Source organism: Neopelma chrysocephalum, unplaced genomic scaffold (genome assembly GCF_003984885.1).
Source record: "Neopelma chrysocephalum unplaced genomic scaffold, ASM398488v2 Primary Assembly neopelma1_62, whole genome shotgun sequence".
NCBI classification, from domain to species: Eukaryota; Metazoa; Chordata; class Aves; order Passeriformes; family Pipridae; genus Neopelma; species Neopelma chrysocephalum.
Genome location: NW_020897719.1, coordinates 6,532,938 through 6,554,211, shown reverse-complemented (window position 1 = coordinate 6,554,211; position 21,274 = coordinate 6,532,938). Strand labels below are relative to the sequence as shown.

General features: G+C 35.3%; 1 protein-coding gene across 1 annotated transcript in view; it reads left to right on the top strand.

The window, feature by feature from the left end:
• Positions 1–21,274, top strand: part of IMMP2L (inner mitochondrial membrane peptidase subunit 2) — a 425,745-nt gene that overhangs the window by 149,720 nt on the left and 254,751 nt on the right. The window lies entirely within an intron of this gene.

Genomic DNA, 21,274 nt, shown 5'->3' with positions numbered 1-21,274 from the left:
GTTTTTCTTGATGCAGCAAAAGTGGAGACAAGAATATTAATGAAAAAAGAAAGTATCTCTGTGAGCTTAAAAAAATTATCAGGGAAACTCGGCCAAAAGGATTGTTTAATAGTATTTAGTCAGTTAAAAAACATGACAGCAGATAATTGATGGCCAGGTTTAAGAAGATATTTCTGTATCTAAACGAATGAATATGAAAGTAACATCTGGTTCGGTTCAAGACAGGCACCTGTTTGCTGTTTGCATATGAACTTTCTCAGCTTCCACTGGGACTAGGGAAGATCTACTCCATGTCCAGGCTTAAGAGCAAAGCCTTCACATTTGTGTAAAACAATGAATTAAGCATATTTCTGTATCTGCTGTCAGGAAGCAGCAAGAGCAGGACAAGTTTGTAAGGGGGACAAGCAAAGAGGATGCCATGCCCACATCGAGGGGTGCAAACATGGGAGCAGAGCCAGGATCGGGTATCAGGGTCTATCGACACCTCCACACTCAGGAACATCACAGAGTCTCATCAGCAGCAAGAGCTGATGGAACCGGAGACAGGTCTGGACACAGGCTGTCTGTGCGAGAGGGCTTGGGACATCTGCCCCCAGCATGGCTGGAGCAGGGACTGTGGTGAAATGTGGCTGGGGCAGAGTCAGGGGAAGCCTCAGGGACATTAAAGTAGGGACATTAAAGCCTCTGTGTGCCCACAAGGGCCCAGACATTTATCTACAAAAAAAAATAAAAGGCAATGTACCGCTAGCATTTGTTAAGTGACAAATTTGTTAAGAGACAAATGCCATATTGCTTTTTCATCTCAATATGTAAATCAAGTTTCTTATCAGAATTCCCATAAAACTAGTCAGGTAGGAGGCTTTGTTCTTCAGTTTAATAATTTGCTAATCATTCTGAGGCTTGTATCAACCCAGGGTTTAGTACTATCTGGTACCTAATTTTTGTTTTTGAATGCAAATTATAATGCCAAGTTTTTAAGAGAGGTTGAAAAACAGGATGTTAGACCCAGCAGGCTTTTTTAAGCACTTGGGGGTTTGTAAAAGGGGGTTCTTTAATGAACTCCTCTGCCATCTTTGTTTATGTACGTAGATTAGATGGATTTAAGAATTTGCTCGAGTAGAATCAGTGAGAGATCAAGAATTACTTCTGCCAATCTTTTTTCTAAAAAAATCCAAATAATACAAGGAAATTGCTGTTTGTAAAACTAGAACTGTAAGTTCTACCTTGCCCGTTCAAGCCCAAACCGACATACATCTAAGATTTTAAATAATGCTGATAACTTTTTCTGATTATATTTTTCCTCAGGAATTGACAGGATAAGCAGACAAATTCTAAACCTTCTTTCAAGATTATAGTAATGCCATAAAAATCAGTTTGTTTGAAATTTTTGCACTTCTGGAGAAGTAAATATATACAGAGAATTGTGTTAAAACTGAAAAAAAATCATACAAGGACCAACAAATTAGAGGGTTCAGAAAATTATCTAGGGCTCAATTGGGAAAACTTGCCACTATTTTCCTTTCGCTTGATAGTGATGAGAAATCTCTGGCATTACTATCACTGCTTAGATCTCTGTACCTTTGACAGTGGTGATCTTTCAGCTTGTGCTTTTCCATTTCTTATATCTAACCCCATTTTTCTTCTTCTCGTACCTGAGATCATAAAGGTTGGGGATTATTGGTGTACTTCTACTGCCATAAAAGTTAAAAAGTTACTGATAATGAACAAATAAGGACAGAGAATCTCAAGAACTAGTTGATATCGTGAGTGCTTTGCTTTCTCAATGACTTTTCATCATTATCATTCATTCCAATAATATATATTTTAATGCATCCCCTACATGTATAAAGTTCACAGAGGAAATGTTTTCATTTTGCTCTGTTTTACTTTGTTTCTTCAGGTCAGAAGTGCTCCAATGTCAAACTACTAACTAACGGAACCTTAACATACATATGTCCAAACCATACATTTTTCTTGTGGGTCTGCATTGATTTTTCAATTTTGTGGGCTGCTTTCACCTTTCCAGTCTGTAAAAACAATGATATGGAAATGTTCTCTTTTTTTCTGGGATTATTTATTTTATAAAATCATAAAATCACAAAATGCCTTGGATTGTAAGGGCCCTTAAAGAGCATCTAGTTCCAACCCACCCCCCTGCCAAGTGCAGAGAACCTCCTGCTTCCATTTATTTCTGAACTTCTTAATTGGAGCAGCAGGACTTCCACATGGTAATGCAGTGTGGTCACATCAGCAGGACTCTGCAGTTTGCTATTCTCAGATAGTGTTCTGTGGTTGAATTATTATAAGCATCACTCTGAAGAGTTTATGTGCTCAGTTTGAAGATAATGCTACATTACAGCAAAGAAACAATACTTCAGTCTAAGAGAAGGCACGTTTCTGAATCAGATTATGTGATGGCTGGGTAATTTTGTGTGAATAATTCTGCTGTGTTTTGTCATTAAACCAAAGAAAAGACAATACAGATTGCTTACTTAGGGTTAAGTCCTCTGTTATACATGCTCTTCAAGTTTGTAAGCTAAAAGTCTGTTGCATGGCTATGACTATTATTTCCAAACACTTGACAGATAGTATTAAAACATTCAATAAGTAGAGAATTTACCCTTCTAGTATATGAAAAAATATTATACTTATTGATGCCTTTAATTTAGAAATACCCATTAATGAAAACTTAGTGTAGTATGAATGACTCTCAGTCTTTTCAGAGAAATGAAAGAATATCACTTGTAATAGTTGCAGTTAGCAAGACTAGTTTCTTCTCTAATGATGTGAAGGTTTACAGTGTAGTGACCTATAAAACGGACTCCTGTCCAAACCTCCTGTTTCACAGTTGCTACTGGACTGTTTGCCTAGCAACGTACTTAATGGACCCGTAGGGAATTTAGACTTACAGCTAAATGAGCGTAGGATGCTGAAGAGGAAGACCAGCAGTTTAGGTATGGGAAAAGTGAAGAGAAGAAAGCATTTTCTCTGACAGAATCCTGAAACAGAGTAATTTTGCGCAGAAACAGAGTCATTTTGCACAGAAACAGATGCTTCATCCTTTCACTTCATCCTTTCACTTGCTTTCTAGATACATATTAAAAAGTTCCTACTATAAGGGTAGGAAGGTAAGCATCTGTTGATTTATTAGCTTAAAGTCTAATTTTTTTTTCTTTTTTATCTCCCTCCCCCAAGTTGTCTTGGATGAAAAGAGTGTTAGAAAGTACAATGAATAAGACAAAAAAGGAAAAAACACCTGGCAGAAATAAGCAAGGGAATTTCTGCTGATAATGGATGCCCTTAATTCTATTTGTCAATCTTTCAAGAAAACTCCTATCTGATAAAGGTTTTCTATGAGCTTGACCACTAAATTAAAAAAAGAAGAAAAATGTCTTTCAACATTTTATGTGGTGTCTTCGGTGATATCTTAGATACAAATCAAAACAGAAATCAATTCTTTATATGGGGAGGTAATACTTTTAGACATTTGAAATCCAAATTAAGTTTTAGTTAATCTTTCTTCTAAATCTACCTCCTGGATACAAATCTCAGTTTGTTTTCTTCAAAAGACATACTGTCTTATTTTTTAAAATTTATTAAATTAATATTTAATAAATATTATTTATTAGTCAATGGGAGGTTTTGCAGAATTCAAGTCCCAGATATGGCAAATATGGTTTGGAGGTCATTTGCATTAATTTTTTCTTCATATCTTATACATCGATCAGTTAAACTAAAAATACAACACCTTTTTATTGTGACCTTTTGACACTGTATTACAGCATTGAAACAGAAAGTTCCCCATATTTTAATTTTTTTTTTTATTTAAAAAAACTGCTGTTTAAATGGTATGCTGTCGTTCAACAGTAATTTGAGCTCTGGGACGGAAGTTGTGTGATTTGTAGGATGTTAGACTAGATTATGTCAGTAACTTAATGTCACTTTGAAAATCTATTAGTACTGGTGTAAGATAATCACCAAGCTCATTCCATGCACAACAAACCCAGGACACCAGGGCGTTATTATTTTTTATGCAGTACTGCGAAAACATGCTCATAGTACTTCAGTTTTGCTCAGGTCTGAAAAATGGGCTGCTCTCTTTAGGCATGGATTCAAAAGGCAAAAATGCTTAACCCTCATGTATTATCCTCGCTGCAGGTTGTGTTCATTGTCCTCTTCAATACCTAAATTTCTTTGTAAGGAAGCCAGAACAATATCCTCAGTGGGATATCCAGATTAGATTATGGTTATGGATTATGCAGGTTATTTTTTTTCTTCCCTATGGATGGCTGAGAACTAACTATGATTGAGAAGGTCTTGTCTCTTTAGAGTCACTTTTGGATCCTGGGCATTATGAATGTGAAAGTTACGCCTTAGATTGAGCTTGTTTTATGTGTCCGCCTCTCCTCCCTCTCAGAAGTTTGCCTTGTTTGTTACTATTGATTTTTCTTCACATGAAGTTAAAGTGAAGCACAGAAACATTCTGTTGTTTTTAGGGTTTTAATTACTATTATCTGAGAAAGTTTACCTACTTTAGTAACACAAATACCCCTACTGGAGTTGAATCTATTTAGTTGAAATGTCTTTCTAGAGAGAAAGCATTCCTCGAGTAGTCAGAATCATTGAATCATTTAGGTTGGAAAAGACCCTTAAGATCATCGAGTCTAACCATTAACACAGCAGTGCCAAGTTCACCACTAAACCATGTCCCTAAGTGCCATATCCACGTGTCTTTTGAACACCTTCACGGATGGTGAGTCAAACACTGCCCTCGGCAGCCCACCCATGACAATCCTTTAAGTGAGGAAATTTTTTCCTAATACCCAATGTAAACTTTCCCTGGTACAACCTGAGGCCACTTCCTCTTGTCCTGTCACTTGTTACTTGGGAGAAGAGACCAATGCCCACATTGCTACAACCTCCTCTCCACTGAGCCTCCTTTCTTCCAGGCTAAACAACCCTCAGCCTCTTCTCCAGACCCTTCACCAGCCCCGTTGCCAGCAACCTCAGGTCCTTTTCTCCTGGTCTGCTTTCCAGCCACTGTTCCCTCAGCCTGTAGCATTGTGTGGGGTTCTTGTGACCCAAGTGCAGGACCCTGCATGTACCTTGTTGAGCCCTATGTAATTGTTCTCAGTCCATTGATCCAGCCTGTCCAGATCCCTCTGCTGAGCCTTCCTACCCTCCAACAGATCAACACTCCCACCCAACTTGGTGTTGCCTGCAAACTGACTGAGGGCACACTGGATGCCCTCATCCAGATAGTTGATTAAAGGTATTATTAATAAATCCTTTGCTCTTTTTTTTTAAAAGCTAGTCAGTGCTCTCTAATACTTTTATATTCTCAGTATCATGGAGAAACATTCTTTTTTGCTTTCTATAAGCATTGATAACTAGCAATACACTTTGGAAAAAGGTAAGCTGAACTCTGAATTTTCTGGTGTTTCCAAACAGAAATGTTCTTTTTTGCATGTGTGAAAAAATGTGTGACTGACAGTTTAGTGTATCTACAACAATTTCCTTCAGAACAATATATATTAAACCCAAGTTGTAGACTGGTATGATACAGGAAAGTGCTACGATTGATGGCCCAAGGTAGTCTGAAGAATTTAAAAATTGAAATAAAGAATTCAAAGAAGATATGTGATGCAATAAATTCATGAATTTTTTAGTTTTTCTAGGGAAGGCCATGAGAAGCCTGATCAAGCTATGATGGTAGCAATTATTTGAGCACAACAATATTCACAAGTCCCTACAAATCAAAATCATTCTGCCATTAATTTGTAGTAATTTTAGAGTAAAAGAACAAATCTGTCTTTTTTTTCACTGAGGCAGCATCCATTTTAGGTTAATTTAGTCGTATATAAACCTATAATAAAAATGAATGATTCATGAAAAGTTTGCAGGAAATTAATCTAGAAAATATCTATGACAATTGAGATTTAGTAGCACCTAGAAAGGATTTTTAACATATTTTGACTTAATCAAAATGTGACAGCTGTAAACTGGGGTCACCTTATGTTTCTGTAATTGGTCAGACTGCTTAGTAATAAAATGCTTTATAGAAGCAAGTAGGTTGTTTTCTCACAAGAATTTCACATATGATTTCCTTTCTCAGACGCTTTTTCTTATTTAGGTGATCTATACAATAAAATAAATATATACATAATTTACAGTTTGAAAATGTATTGCTCTAATCATGACAGTGTTGTATGACAATACTGCATCTTATTTTGTTTTATAAATTGCTGTGCATAGAACAATAGTTATGGCTTTAATGATCACAACACTAATTTCATGTTACTGTTGCAGAATATATTTGTCATAATTTCTTGTTTCTTCAAAAACTTTTCTTCTTTTAATGCTCTAAGTCCCCTTCCTTCCTTGTTAAAAAAAACCCCAGGTTCTTTTAATAACTAGTTGTAGCTGGAGCAGAAAACCAAAATTTGGCCTTTTGCTAGATACAGCTAGCAGGCCAGCACAAATTGTATGAATACATACATTTCAAATACTAAAAAACTACAAATTTTTCAAGATTCTGAGATGGCTACAAATTAAGAAAAAATAAATAATGCAGATTTTAATCTTTCAGAAGAGACAGAGTAGATCTAAATTTCTACATTATTTAAGAAAAACAACAGACTCATCCCTACAGTAAGACTTTCTCAAAACCAAATAACACCTTAAGTATTCCCAAGGAAATGTGACAGGCTCCATTAAAATTGCCTTATTGCTGTTGATTTTGTGCAGATGGTGCTCAGATACTGGGATAGTAATTCTAAGATGAGACTGAAGAGATCGGATAAATGAATGAGTAAGGTTGAGAGATCTTTTTTTAGTATGGAAATTCAGTATGGAAATTAATATCTTATTATAATGTTTGGGCTGTTTAGGAATGGCACTACTGAAGAGAAGAAAAATTTCATATGTAGTATCAAATTATTTTAATGAGATAGTAGCATGGAAGACTGAGGAACTCCAGAAAAACAGCTAAGGTGAATAGGCAGTCTAATGGAATGTAAAATTCATTAGTAACAGATGAACAGAAGAAATAGTAAGCTGAGGTACCCTAAGAGTTCCTAAGTGAATTCATTAAATTTACCATTACCATATAGGCAGATAGAATGATGAATACAGGCAGAGATTTTCTTTATAAGACAGACTTTAAAAACTGCAACTATTTCTTTTGGTCAGTAGATGAATAAAAATGTTCTCTGGAGAAGTGTTAAAAAATAATGATTGGTACAAGGAAGGTAGTTGAATCGTGCTGGTTGATGCTTCTGGAAACACAAGAGCAAAGATAACTAAGAAATTCAAAAGCTGCAAAATTATAAACTCTGTAGAAATAAAGTTTGTCTTTTCTCAGTATTTGTACTTAACTACTGGAACACAGGGCATCACTGATACTGAAGAGAATTACTCAGATATAAAATACTGTTGTTATTTGCTTACTCTTTCTGCCTTCTTTTCCGGAACAAATTGTGTCAAGTGCAGATATACTGACAACTGTAAATAAGGGGTCTTTAGCAGACATGTTATGCCTGTGTGACTCCCTTGTCAAATTGAAGCTACATCTATGTGTACTACATCTGGGTCCATGTGTACTTTACCATACATAGGGGGAATTAATAAAAATACAGGGTAAATGCCATTTGAGGAAAGCAAGAGCAAAATAAATGTAAATTATGTGGTAAATATGGGGTGTTTCTTCAGTGCATCTGCTCTGTAACACATGTGCTATTTATTAATATAAAGTCCTTAGCAAGCATTCAAATGCTTTTCTTTAAAAAAGTGATTTAAAATAAAAGATAAACTCTGATTCACCAGAAATTCCCATTAATTTTCCTTGTTATACAAAAGTTGGTAATTTGATTTTCTGATAAGACCGTTCTCCTAAACCTCTGTTGGTTTATGTAGCCATTGCATGTCACTTTATCAGAACAGAGAAAAAATTTAGGGAGATTTATAAAACTCTTCTAGGTTTGAAACTCATTCTCTTAAAACTATGATCTTTCTCTGGCTTAGTTAATTTTAATTCAAAGCCTGAAAAAGTTTCATGAAATTGCTTCTTTTGTGAGTTTCATTTTTTAATCACCTAAAGTGATACCACTGAATTCATACCTTTGTGGAGTTAAATTTCAATGAAATACTTTCCAAAGGCTGGTTACATTTTTGTAGCATCCTTGTAGGTGGTACAGAAGATAAGTCTTTTTTGAGGCATTCAATTTAGGCTGCTAATTAAAGCCGTTAATTTTATAATTATTGCTGTTAGCCATGTTACTAACCTTTTCAAACTCTCTAATCTAGAAAAAAATCTCTATTATCCAATGTAATTACAGTTACTTGATTTTTAATACAGCTGTTTTTACCTTACCTTCTTTTTGTCTTTTGCTTATACAAAAATTTTATGTCACTCTATGATATTAATATCTAGGTGTTGCATGGTAGCTTAACTGACTCTAAATATAAGAGCTATTATTTCTTCAACATTAATGTTAAATCTAACAGTATATGTGAAATAAGTTATCGCATATTGCCCAAAAAGCTTTGCCAAGTTGCATATAGTTCATAAGACGCTTTTATTTAAAGTACATCAGTTTTTTTTGATGTGTGTGAAATAGAGCATTTCCTGATTTTTAGGAATGAGAAATTAATTTAGTAAGGTTTACCATTGATAACACTACTTTTGCATTTATGTACTCGGAGTCTTTTGAACACTTGAGTATCTTATTTTGAATATAGTTGTTCTTGGTTTCTACCCTGAAAAGAAGTTGATGGAGCAAATGATGCATTGCCACAGCATTCTGGTTCTGAGTTTGTAGGCGCTTGCATGCCTAAGTATGTGCTGAACTTTATTCTAGTATCTAGTCTTAAAGTCAATAATTGCGAGATTAGAAAATTGTGAACATGGCCTTACATGAATTAACTATGTAAGGGTAATCTAAATGCTGATCTTTGATGGTTTTATTGTTTTAAATGAGGGAATCAAACTTGTACCTTCTATTGTTTGTAGTAGTTGGTGGTTATTATAGGTAACAATAATGTATGCTACAGGACGTACGCATCTGTAATTTTTACATGTAATAAATAGGCAAGAGGTTATGAATGACTCATTCTCCTATGAGATTATTGTGAATCAATCTTTTAGTTTTAAATAAAAGGAAGAAAACAAAGGTGTATGAACTAACTAGTAGCTCTGAAAAATTGAGAGAATTGGTCAGTATAATATCTTGAGACAATTTGAAAAATGAGATTCCTAGTATACAAAATTTGAATAAGCAGTAGAAAATATGGATATCTCTCTTCTGTTTTTAACTAGATGCACTATATTGTGTTGCACACAAGGGAAAAATATCCATGTATTTTATAAAGCAGTAATTCATGCTGAGAGGATATGAGCAGTCATTCAGAGAAGAATTGATTTTACAGTATCGTAGACTGTGTTGGAAACTTGGGCATTCATTGCACTATACGCTATTAATATATAAAGTTCATATATAAAGTTCACATTAAAGTGGCTGTTTTAATAGGAAAATATTTTAAAAATTATACTGAACCATCTTAACTGTGGAAGAGGTTTTTTACCGGTATCTACAAATCAATGGAAATCTCTGTAATGGTAAAATATATAGAATAAAAATATTAGAAATTACCAAATATTTTGACTTCCTGTGCTTAAATAAATTGTTAAGAACTATAAAAAAAATTTAAGAGCTTTCATATTTCCTACAGTAATGTGAAACATTTAAAAAGTACCCTTTATAGCTATTTTTTTAACTGTAATATCAAAGTCTCAAGCTTTGACAGAGTTAAAAAAAAAGAATCATAGAATAGTTTACATTGGAAGGCACTATTATAGGACATTTAGCCCAACCCCTGAGTAATGAACAGGGATAATCAACTAGATTAGGTTACTCAGAGCTCTGTCCAGCCTGACCTTGAATGTTTCCAGGGAAGGGGCATCCAACCCCTCTCTGGGCAACCTGTGCCAGTATCTCACCATGCTCACTGTAATGAATGTCTTCCTAATATCTGATCTAAACCTACTCACTTTCAATTTAAATCCATTACCTCTTGTCCTATCATGTCCTTGTAAAAAGTCCCTCTCTGGCTCTTTTGTAGGCCCCCTTCAGGTATTGGAAGGCTGCTCTAAGGTCTCCCTGAAGCCTTCTCTTCTCCAGGCTGAATAACTCCCAACTCTCTTAGCTGTCTTCATAAGGGAGGTGCTCAAACCCTCTGATCATCTTTGTGGCCCTCCTCTGGAATTGCTCCAACAGGTTCACATTCTTCTTATGTTGGGGACCCCAGAGCTGAATGCAGTACTCCAGGTGGGATCTCACCAGAGCAAAGGGGCAGAATCCCCTCCCTTGACCTGCTTGGCAATGCTACTTTTGATGCAGCCGAGGATATGTTTGGCTTTCTGGGCTGCGAGTGCACATTCCTGAGCCATGTCCAGCTTTTTATCCAGCAATAGCTCAAGTCCTTCTTCTCCTGTGTGTGGACTGCTCATATAAGAAAATAAATGGTGGCTTGTCTGCAGTTGAGATAAACGTGAAATTTGATTTAAGGAAAGGCATCAAGGTAATGATGCAGTTGAATGTATGTTTAGTATGAAATTACATTAAATAAGTTGTGCTTACTGGTCTGACTACTATAAACCAGGAAGAAACTGAATCTGCAAGAGAATAGAGATTTTCTTGTCACTTATCTCACTTTTATGGAATTAAAGTATGGAATTAAAAGGTAGATTCTATGGAATAGAAGGAGGAGACTACATAAATAGAAGATTTTGAACAAACATGGACTTAAATATTACAAGTTCTTCCGTCATTAGCAATTTGACAAAAGAAAGGAACTATTGCTGCTGTAGTATGATTGACTTGTTAGTTTGAGAAACAAGGGTTAGTGAAGACCTATACAACTCAAGACTTTAAGAAACAGATGTTCTAAATATAACTTAAGTCTTTGCCTATCATATTTTCCATTCAGTTTGTGAGGGAAGCCTAGAAAATACCAGGAATAGAGATAAAGGTAGAACTTAGACTGTCTGTAACTGGGTTAAAATTTGGCACGTGCTTTAGGAGAGGATGTCAGGATCACAGGCATCAACTGCAACACAGAACTAAGAGCTAGTAGTCAAACAAACTTACTAAACCGGCATTTTGTGAGAGAAGGATGCCAAACTCAAGTCAATGTAATTAATTATTGTTTCAAATGAGAGAGCACAGCAATATCAGAAGGTAAAATGAAAATAATAGTTGTTTTTTAAAAAAAATGTACTTTCCCCTAGGATTGCGTGGCTAATTAGGTGTGGTTCTCGTGAATTAGTTCTTCAAGATGATAAGATTTTGACCCTGGTTGGTTCTGTCAATTTGAATGGTTATTGGGATCTCAAAGGTAGAAGCACAGGTTGTTCACTTTAGTAACAGGCAGTTCTTTTGCCTGTGGATAAAAAAAGCAAATGATTTCAGTGGTGTAGTATGTTTGAAGTCCTAGAGAAAACTAGTCAAAGTGTTTGTCAGCATACATCAGATCCAATAAGTCTACCCCTGATCTATTCTTATTGCCTGTGGTGGTGATGTGGCAGTGAGAGTTTACTTTGTGCTGTAAAGGGGAAAGAAAATGTGAAAATAGTTTGGGATAGTTCTCTAATGAAATTTTTAAACTAGAAGCTATTTTTTAAACTAGTAAAGTTTTATATATATAGTAATTGTGAAATGGAACCAGTAATCACCTCAAATATTATTACTTATAATACTTTTATTGGTAGAATAACTTTAAAAATTCTGTTAGAGATGCTAGATCCTATGAACTACTGTATGCCAGCAAGTTTTTTTCTTTAGTCTGGTAGAATCAACTTTGGTGCATTGTAAGACTCAGGGAGGCTCCTGTCCTGGTGCCATAAATGAGGTGTTGCTGTGGTTCTGTTTCCCAGGGGTCCAGCCAGTGGTGAGGCTAAGCACACATCCTGCACAGTCAGAAGCACGCACCATGCAGTACACACATTTAACTGACCACACAGATCAACACAGAGAGAAAACAGTTTCTTTATCAGCACCAACATAAGCACACAAACATGAACAGCATGGATTGCCTGATCTTGTTCCCCCCCCCATCCAACCAATCAGGACTGGAGTTTGCTATTGCTCACATTCAAACTCATCCACAACACATGGTTTTTAGACACTCAATCATTCCACCCAGAAGTCTATCTCAATTTTTTACAGTTACTGGCAATGAGCGCTATGGGTCCCCCAGACCTGCGTTCCCTCTGTAATTACTGGCACTGCAAAGTCTCATCCAACAGAGGTTCCAGGTCAGCCTGATGTTCTGTAGCAGATCATGCACATACACGCACAGGGTAGAAAACATACTTACACAGAATATAGTTAGGACTAGAGTGCAATGAGATAGGACACACTGTGATGATCAGGTGCAACATTTTGCCAGACAAATGTACTGACCAGCCACTGGCTTACATGTAAGTGACCTCTTTTTTTGCTTAGAATCATGAAATGGTTTGAGTCAGAAGGGACAATTAAAGATCACTGTAGTGGGTTGACCCTGGCTGGATGCCAGGTATCGCTACAGCCTCTCTCTCACTCCCCTCTGCAACTGGACAGAGGAGAGAAAAAAAAAAAAAGCAAAGGATTCACGAGTTGAGATGAGAGCTGGGAGAGGTCACTTACTAATCACCATCATGGGCAAAACAGACTCAAAGTGGGGATATTATTTGAGTTTATTACTAGCAGGGTCAGAGCAAAAGGGTGAGAAGTAAAATAATCTTAAAAACACCTTCCCCCCACCCCTCCTTCTTTCCATGTTCTCCCTCCTCCCCTCCAGCGGTGCAGGGGTATGGGCAATGGGGGTTATGGTCAGTTGTTGTTTCTGCTGCTGCTCAGGGAGAGGAGTCCTTCCCCTGCTCCCATGGGTCCCTCCCACGGGAGACAGTCATTGATGGACCTCTCCAGTGTGAGTCCGTCCCTCGGACAGCAGTTCTTCCCAAACTGCTGTCCCATGGGTCACTCTGCATGGGGTGCAGTCCTTCATGAATGAACTGTACCATCATGGGTCCCCCACAGGGGCCACAAGTCCTACCCAGGAAAAACCTGCTCCTGCATTTCTAGATGCCTCTAAATGGCAGCCCTGTGGTCAAATATGTTGACTGCATTCTTCAAATTAGTGTTGTCAGATTGACAAGGATTTTGTCTTCTCCTCCAGGTCATTGATAAAGTGTTAAGCAGGTTAAATCCCAGGATAGAACCCTGAGGAACACCATTTGCAACTGGTCTTTAAACAGTACAAATCATGGACCACTACCCCTGGAGTGTGGAGTGATGTTGTCCAGACTACCATGGCTAGTACTGTGTATTTTAGCACCTTTGTGTATGCAATCTAGGTAGGAGTGATATTAATAGCCTTTCTGTCTAACTAATAATGTTGAAATGCACTTGGACCAAAACTAGAAAAACCTTGAAGTGCTGCACAGTACTTTATGGACTTCCTAATTCGGACCTCTCCAAATTGCATCCAAGAGGCATCTTTACATGTAAATATATCCTCAGAGACTCAACAGATTAGCTCTCTTTTAGATACAGACACCTAGTTGGCTTATTCAGTCTCTCTTACTTCCAAGTTTTCACTGAGTTTTCAATTAGTTTACTAATAGTTGTAAAATGGGTTAAAAAAAAGGCATCCTTTTTTTTTTAAAAAAAAAGGTTTCTGTTACTGTATTCTGACTGTCTTTTACATCAGTCAGTATTTTTGTATATAACTTAAATATATTGACTTGTATAACAATATTAAACACAATCATTCTTGTTTTCCCTCTTTTCTCTTCTTAATTTAATTGGTTTTGTTTTTTTGTTATCCCCTCTACTCCTAGTCTTCCCTTCTCTTTTTCTTCAAGGTTTTATTCTTTGTGACTATGATTAGCTTCTTTTTGGTGGAGTAAGCTTGCTTTGGACATGATTTAGAACAAACTTGAATGCATTCCAGTGTCTTTTGTTATTGCCTTTAAATGGATTTTTAGTTAATCCTTTAGAATTAATTATTTTTAAAGAACTTTGAGGCTTCTTAAAAACAACAATTGAAATTGCTGTGGTGCTGGTAATATTTAGAAAAATCACAGTCCTTAATTGGTTATTAGTGGCATTATAATTGATACCGTTAAGCAGCTCCTGGACCTTGAGCTCTGCCTTTAATTAGAGGCAGTAGTGTCTCCTTCCCTCTGAGATTTCTTTATGAAAGTATTTTGCTTAATAACAAGGGTTATCAGCTTCCAATTGTCTTCTGAATGAAACCTCCCAAATGACACTACCTGTCACTGCCTTCCTCATATTAGACAGAATTTCCAAGCATGCTCTTTTTCATTGCTTAAGCACTTTTTTTTTCACTTTCTTATAAATATTTTTGTACTGCTTGTTTTACAAATCATATTGTAACTTTTTCCTTGACTCTTGGTAAATTATGTCTCATAATATGAAACAACCTTATGAAAAAAATGTCAAACCTCTTTACAGTTTTTCTGTAATAAATGTATATGTATATTTCATGGTATGCTCAAGCTCCCTTGTTTTCCTTGGCTGTTTCTTCATGTCTTTATTTTTAATTTTTCTCAGTTTCTTATAATAATATCACTTGTTGAAAATTTGCTTCCAACCACTGAGTAGTCTATTGCTACCTTTAATGATTGTGTCTCCAGGATGGGCTGTCAGACAGCGTCTTCACTTGCTCCTTTTCAACTGTTTTTCCTATACCTTTCCTCTATCCTACTTTTCCCATTCACCATCATTAACATTACTTGTAGCACCTCTTTGTTCATTCAACTTATTTTTTGTCACATTTATTGATCTGATGATGTTGCAAACTTGTTCTTTTAGCAATTTTCCCCTCACTGGACACATTTTTACAACTCTCAGAAGTTTTGTTCTAAAATATTTGTACCACCCTATGTTACACTTTGGTTTTTACCTTTGAATTTTCTACCTTTGAGTATCTAAGGTTTCTGTTTTTTTCCTCACTTACATGGTCTGTACTTTATTTGTTAGCAACACATTATAAGGTTTGTAATTTACCATTTTTTGTTTTAAACCATTTTTTTCCTTTCTCAAATTTTCTATTTTCTGAATACTTATGAGATAGTTTCCACACTCTTGTTGAAGGTAAGCCCCTACTCACCATAAAGTCATCACATTATACATAAAGTTAGGAGTATTTAGTGTAAGTGTTCTAGCAAAAGGCATTTAGATTGTTTTATACACATCCAGTGTGGTAGAATGTTAATTTTGGCAAGGGAAAAGTAGAGTTCTGTGCCAGAATGATAAAGAAGAGACCCTGATACTGGGAGAACAGTGCTGCATGACATATAGAGACAAGAAAATTTTCACATGTAAGATAATTGAAGCAAAAACAAATTTTCAAATGAAGGAGACAAAAGGAGGAAGAAAAAAAGTTAAAGACTAAGAAATTTGTAGGATGATAATTTATATTTAGAGATAAATAGCAGGATCAGACTCTTGCAAACCTTTTAAGTTAGGAGGAGTAAGAATCTGAGAGAAACCTATATTGTTTGTGGTATCTTAAAGTAATTTAGAATATATTGTATGGCATATTATTTCCTTTGTAGTTAGATAATATCTGAACATACCAAAAATTCTTTTCCTGGTTCTTAATTTCCTACACTATCCAGTATTTCTTTGATAGTTATGGAATTATTTAATCCTGAAACAGATGCTCTCCACAAAATATTCTATTCTAAGAATTTTAATTAAATAGTATTTTTTTTTTCCATTCTGTCTTAATGAAAAATATATGTAATGTTTTCAATTAAATGAATGATGTATATTGCACTTACACCGTCTTTAGTAGAGCTGTGCAGATGCAAATTTGTGAGGGCTCTGAAGTGGATAGGTTCATATGGCCAGGCTTTGGCTCATCCAGGGATTACATACACACTATGTAATGTCCAAAACACCTTAACAGGTTAGAGACTAGGATGTTAAATTCAATGGGAATTACACACCTAAATGCTTTTGCTAAATGTGGGAAGTACTGGTGCACTCTTGTCTACCACTCAGTGTGGTAGAGGAAAAACCCACAACTCTTTGACAATATATTTGTTTCTTTTATTGTAAACTCTTAGTTAATTGCAGGGGGTTTTATCTTTGGTGTATGTGTGTTGGTGCCCCGGGTTCGATCCCCGGTCAGGGAACTCCCCCGGGCAGATGGAGCTCGTTAGCCCTGTAAGGCCATCCATCTAAGAGAAGGTCACTCTAAACAAACCTACATCCTGAGGACCTCACTGCCATTGTCCAAGCTCGCTTGGCCCCGGCAGATGAACCTTAGGATTAAAGGGTGGGCTCAGTTCAGCGCACACTGTGTCTCACCTAAAAAAATCCATTGCGCAGGCTTGAAAGGTAAAAAGACCTTTCCCAAATCTTCGTTCGCGAAGACTGGCCATACATACATGTGTGTTGGTGGGATATGTTTTTTGGTATATAGCTTATAAATTGTTACATGCTTTTGAAAGGCTGGCTGGATAATAAGATTATTCCCTTTTCTAATTTTCTCTTTCTAATAATCCAGACATTGTAAAAGTTACAAGTAACTTCAAATTACTCTACCTGTAGTTGACATCCTCCACTTAAATCAGCTTTCCTAAGACCAAGGGAGAGAAAGGGAGCTTTAGTTAGCATAACAGCATTTAAGCAGAGCTGATGCTGAAGTAGGTTGGGGAATAGACTTCAGAGTTTTCAGGGTTGCAATTTTCCTCTGGCTACACTTGAAAATTATCCTCAAATCCACAAAACAATTATGTTTTTTTGCTTTTTTTTCCCCTTTTCATTAAGAATTATAAAATGATAACAAATATCATAGACAAGGATACTCTGTACGTAGCCTGGGAAGTAGGGTACTCTGACAGAAGTCTAGTTCATAGGAGCCTCAGAAAAAAATGAACCATTACTGAAGTAGAAAATAGGTAAAAATGAGGGCTGCTGCTGTGATTTTGTGTAAGAGCAAACTAGATTAATGCTAAATGAAGGAAAGAAATGTGAAGGGTGAATGTGAGGTTGAATTTCTAGGAAGGAAGAAAAGAAAGTAATTTTTAATTGGACTTCACAGCCTGAAAAGCAACAAGGTGAATTGGACATGATAATGTAAATATAAATGTAAAAATATATTTACAAGTCCTATTCTGGATTTGTCAAACTAAAAGTGTGGAAGTTATCAGGATACAGCTCATCCTAGCTTGGGTAATGAAATCCTCTTACACAGTTGTAGAAGATATGGAATTGAAATAGTGGTGTGTGTCATATATTTTAGGTATTGATAGTTGAACTTTTGCGAGCAGGTATTTTAGGAAAAAGCATTGTTTCATATTTTGGAATACATTGTGTGATACATGAATATTCAATATAGCACTTAGTTTGCTAAAAATGGGAATGCACTTATCTTGAATACCTGTAGAGCAATTATGAAATAAATTATGTAAGACTTTAACATCCCATTTTATATTAATTGTTAAAAGAAGATTAAATTAATCTAAGAGACTACAATTGATAGTAACAGTTTGATTTAATTTAATCCTTTTATTACCTGGTATGTAAAGAAAAACATAGCTGATTACCTGTAATCCAATTATGATTTTTCTTTGCTATAGTGAGACTAACTTTAAACGGTTGGGTTTTATTTGACATAGTTACTGGACATTTTGCACTTAATTAAAAGTGATAATTCTTACTCTATTCGTAGCCCTTCTATATTCCATTTAAATGTTAGAATGTATAGGAGTAGATGACTTTCATCATCTGGTTCTGTGGCCTATAAAATCATTCCACCATTATGTCAAAGCATCTTTTAGCTGTCTTTAATAGTCTTTAGACAATAACCCACTTTCTTTGGTGCTATAAAGGATTCAGCTGTATGTTTTTAAGGTTAGCTGATGTTAGTGCTAGGGACAGAAACAAGAAGAAATTATAAATGTTAACAGCACAGAGTAAAATTTAATAAAAAAAAATAAGAATTTCTGACAAGATTCTGCCCTCAAATGTTATTCCCAACAGCCATCTCAAGGAATCTGACTTGTGCTCACATGCTAAATGACAAAACTGTAAGCTTTTTGACCTGTAAAATGTAGTATATAAATGCTGAAAGGTTTTCTTTATAGAATCTAGGTCTGGACTTGAAGAAATGTGTATAGATGAAGACATCAGCACTGAATTTGATGTAGTTTTGTGATTCAAAAACATTATGGCTATTTGGAGCACAGTGTGAAATTGTCATCAACATGGATAACGAACAATATGTAAGGATAAGGCAGATGGAGTTGTTTTCCACTTTTCTAAACTGTAATGTTGAAAAGAACATCAGCTATTTTGGGATCAGGAATAGGCCATCTGCCCAAATTGCCTGCCCTTTCAGCTTTATCTTACTCCCATATTATTATTTTCATCTGAATGTCATTACGTTTTTTGGCTTTGTTTCTTTGAGAGATGCTTCATCTCATTAGCTGATCAGCTTGACATCACATTTTAAGATCTTTCTTTAATATTTTTTATTTCTCTATTCAAATATTTTGCCTTCAAATACGATGTTACTTTGGTAATTTTTTTATTAGGTCAGACAACATCCATCCTTACTGGCAGCATTGAAAATGATGTGATAAAGAAGCCACAGGGATCATGGAAGGGAACAGAGCATTTGTATCAAGGCAAAGAAAAGGACTTTAGGAAAAAGAGACTAAAAATAAATGAAGTCAAGAGACAGAAAAATAGGCAAGTGAAAGAGATTTGTAAAAAGCATTTTTTAGCTGCCAGAGGAATTTAATTTGTAGTTTTCAGCTTCGTCTGAAGGAAGGAATGACTTAATAAAAGACTCAGTTGCTTTGAAGGTACTTCAATATAACTGCAGCTTTATATATCTCAGAATATTGTAGTCAAGTAGGTACAGGTACACTACATTAGGTTAAAGTTTTTCTTGAGTGTTCAAAAGAACAAGTCCTTTAAACATATTGTTCAATTGGCTTAACCTTCTATGTCTTTTTGATCACCCTGGCTATACAAATGAAATATTACTTAATGTAACCAGAAAGATAACATAACCATAATCAGCCATGTACTATAGGGTCTGTTTTCATTATTCATTACTAGTTCCACTGTATGCTTATGCTATTTACAAAGGATGCTTGTCTATTTTTTCTCAGAATACTGAAGTGCAGCTAATCATGGACAGAATCTAGTCTGATACTTTATATTATTTTCACACTACCTTATAATGCAAGCATTGAAGAAGACTCAACTCCTTTAGAATGTTTATTGAATGTAAAGTGAATAACTCAAGTCTCAGTTCCAAAGCACAGTTCTCACTAGACAGGTTATGGTTATATATTTTCACATTCCAATCATGGAAATCTTGCCAAGTTTCAGTAATTAATTTATCCATATAAATAATTGCAATTTTCTTGTTTAATATTGAACTTCTATAGTTGTCATATGTATAAAATGAAGTTTGGTATATTTTTTCTTTAATCTTCACAAACTTTGTAATCTAGATTAATTTTTGTCCTTTGTGTCCTGGTTTTATGTTTACTGAATGTTTAGATAATCTCTCTTGTTTTTATAATCCCTTTGAGCATTTTCCCTGAGTATCTATGTAGCCTTTTCCTGAGAAAATTAGTTTCAATTATTTCCAGTGATATTAAGCTGAAAGCTGTTCAAATGACACGTTTGGTACATTATTAAACTGACCTACCAAAAAAGTTGATTTTGAAGGTCAATCGATATTTGAGAAAGATGTAGGTTGTTTCTCTTCCTGCCTAGTGGTTCATTCCAACACGTTTTTACTGCTGCTCATGGAACTCAAAGATGCTCTTAAATGATCACATGTAACTATCACTTCCCCAACAATTTGATTCAAGATGTCTTTCTGTAAGGTATGTTGTAATGAAGTCTCATGATCTTCAGTAGGTAACACCAGTAATTTTTTTTACTCTGGATATGTTTCTAGTCATCTTATTTCTTACTTCTAGAAAAACTGCATACAATTGTTTATCTGTTTCCAAGCATGTTTTCTCATCTTTAGCATGAGGTGAATTTTCAGTCTCTTTTTTGCCTCTAGTGGTTTGTGTTCAATGGCTATCTTCTCTATCCCATTTAACTATATCCTTCAAAATGTCTTCTGAAGTTTTAATAATGAACTTTTCATACTTACTATACACTTTCTGCTATGTAAAATTTCTTGTCTTGTCAGTGCCACACATCCACTCCATTCAGTTCAATAATATGAATACTTTTCTTTCTTAAGTCTGACAAAGTGATGTTTTTCAGTTTTTTCTCTCAGCTCTTCAAGGACTGTCTAGTATGTGAACTTATTTTCTATACTATATAGAAATCCTTTTCAGAAACTTCTCTTCTATCTTCAGATAACAAATAATATCTTAAAGATTATTGTTGATCATTGTGTCTTTTCTATTCCTGGCCAGCACAAGATTGTGGGAAGAACCTCCATTTCTCTTTTAAGTTATCTTGAGGTCACTGTTTCAGGTTACACAAGCAGAATGAGTTTTATTAGTGAATTTTGGAAATGGAAATTTCCTTTTAGGATATAAATTAACATTTTTTCTGCAATCTTTTATCTAAGTTTTTTAGGTAGTATTTGGAGCGGTGATTTCACAGCACTGTAGCTAAACTAGAAACTGAAATGTACATATGTAAGTGAGCATTTGGCTGTGTTAGCTGATGAAATATTGGAATTTATTTTTGTAAATGTTTTACCAAGAAGTAAGTGCTTAATCTTTTTATGAATAGAACACTAAATGCCAAGGAGAAGTTAATCTATTTCTTAGCTACTATTTTCTGGTTTGAAATAACCAGTAAGTATGGCTTTTAATGCATTGGATTCCTGAGAGATATCTGTTAAATAAATGGAAACACAGGTGTGCAACAATGCTTTTCTGTTTCTGAGAAAATTAAATACAGCTTGTTGTCAGTTCCTACCTCCAATAAAGAGAGTAAACATGCCAATTAATGAAATACATGAAAATTTTAGTCCTGTGCCTTGTGTGGAAAAAAACACAACCTTCTGGTAGATGAAGAGATTATGAAGAAGTATATTATACCACTACTAAGAAGTTATTTGCACATTTTTTTAACCAATTCTACTTTGCTGAAAAAATTGTTGTTAGATTTTTTTGGCATACGTTCATGAAATAATGCAAGTTAAATATGCACTAAGCTATTAAAGCTAGAAGATGGATTTATTACTTCCCAAGGACCTC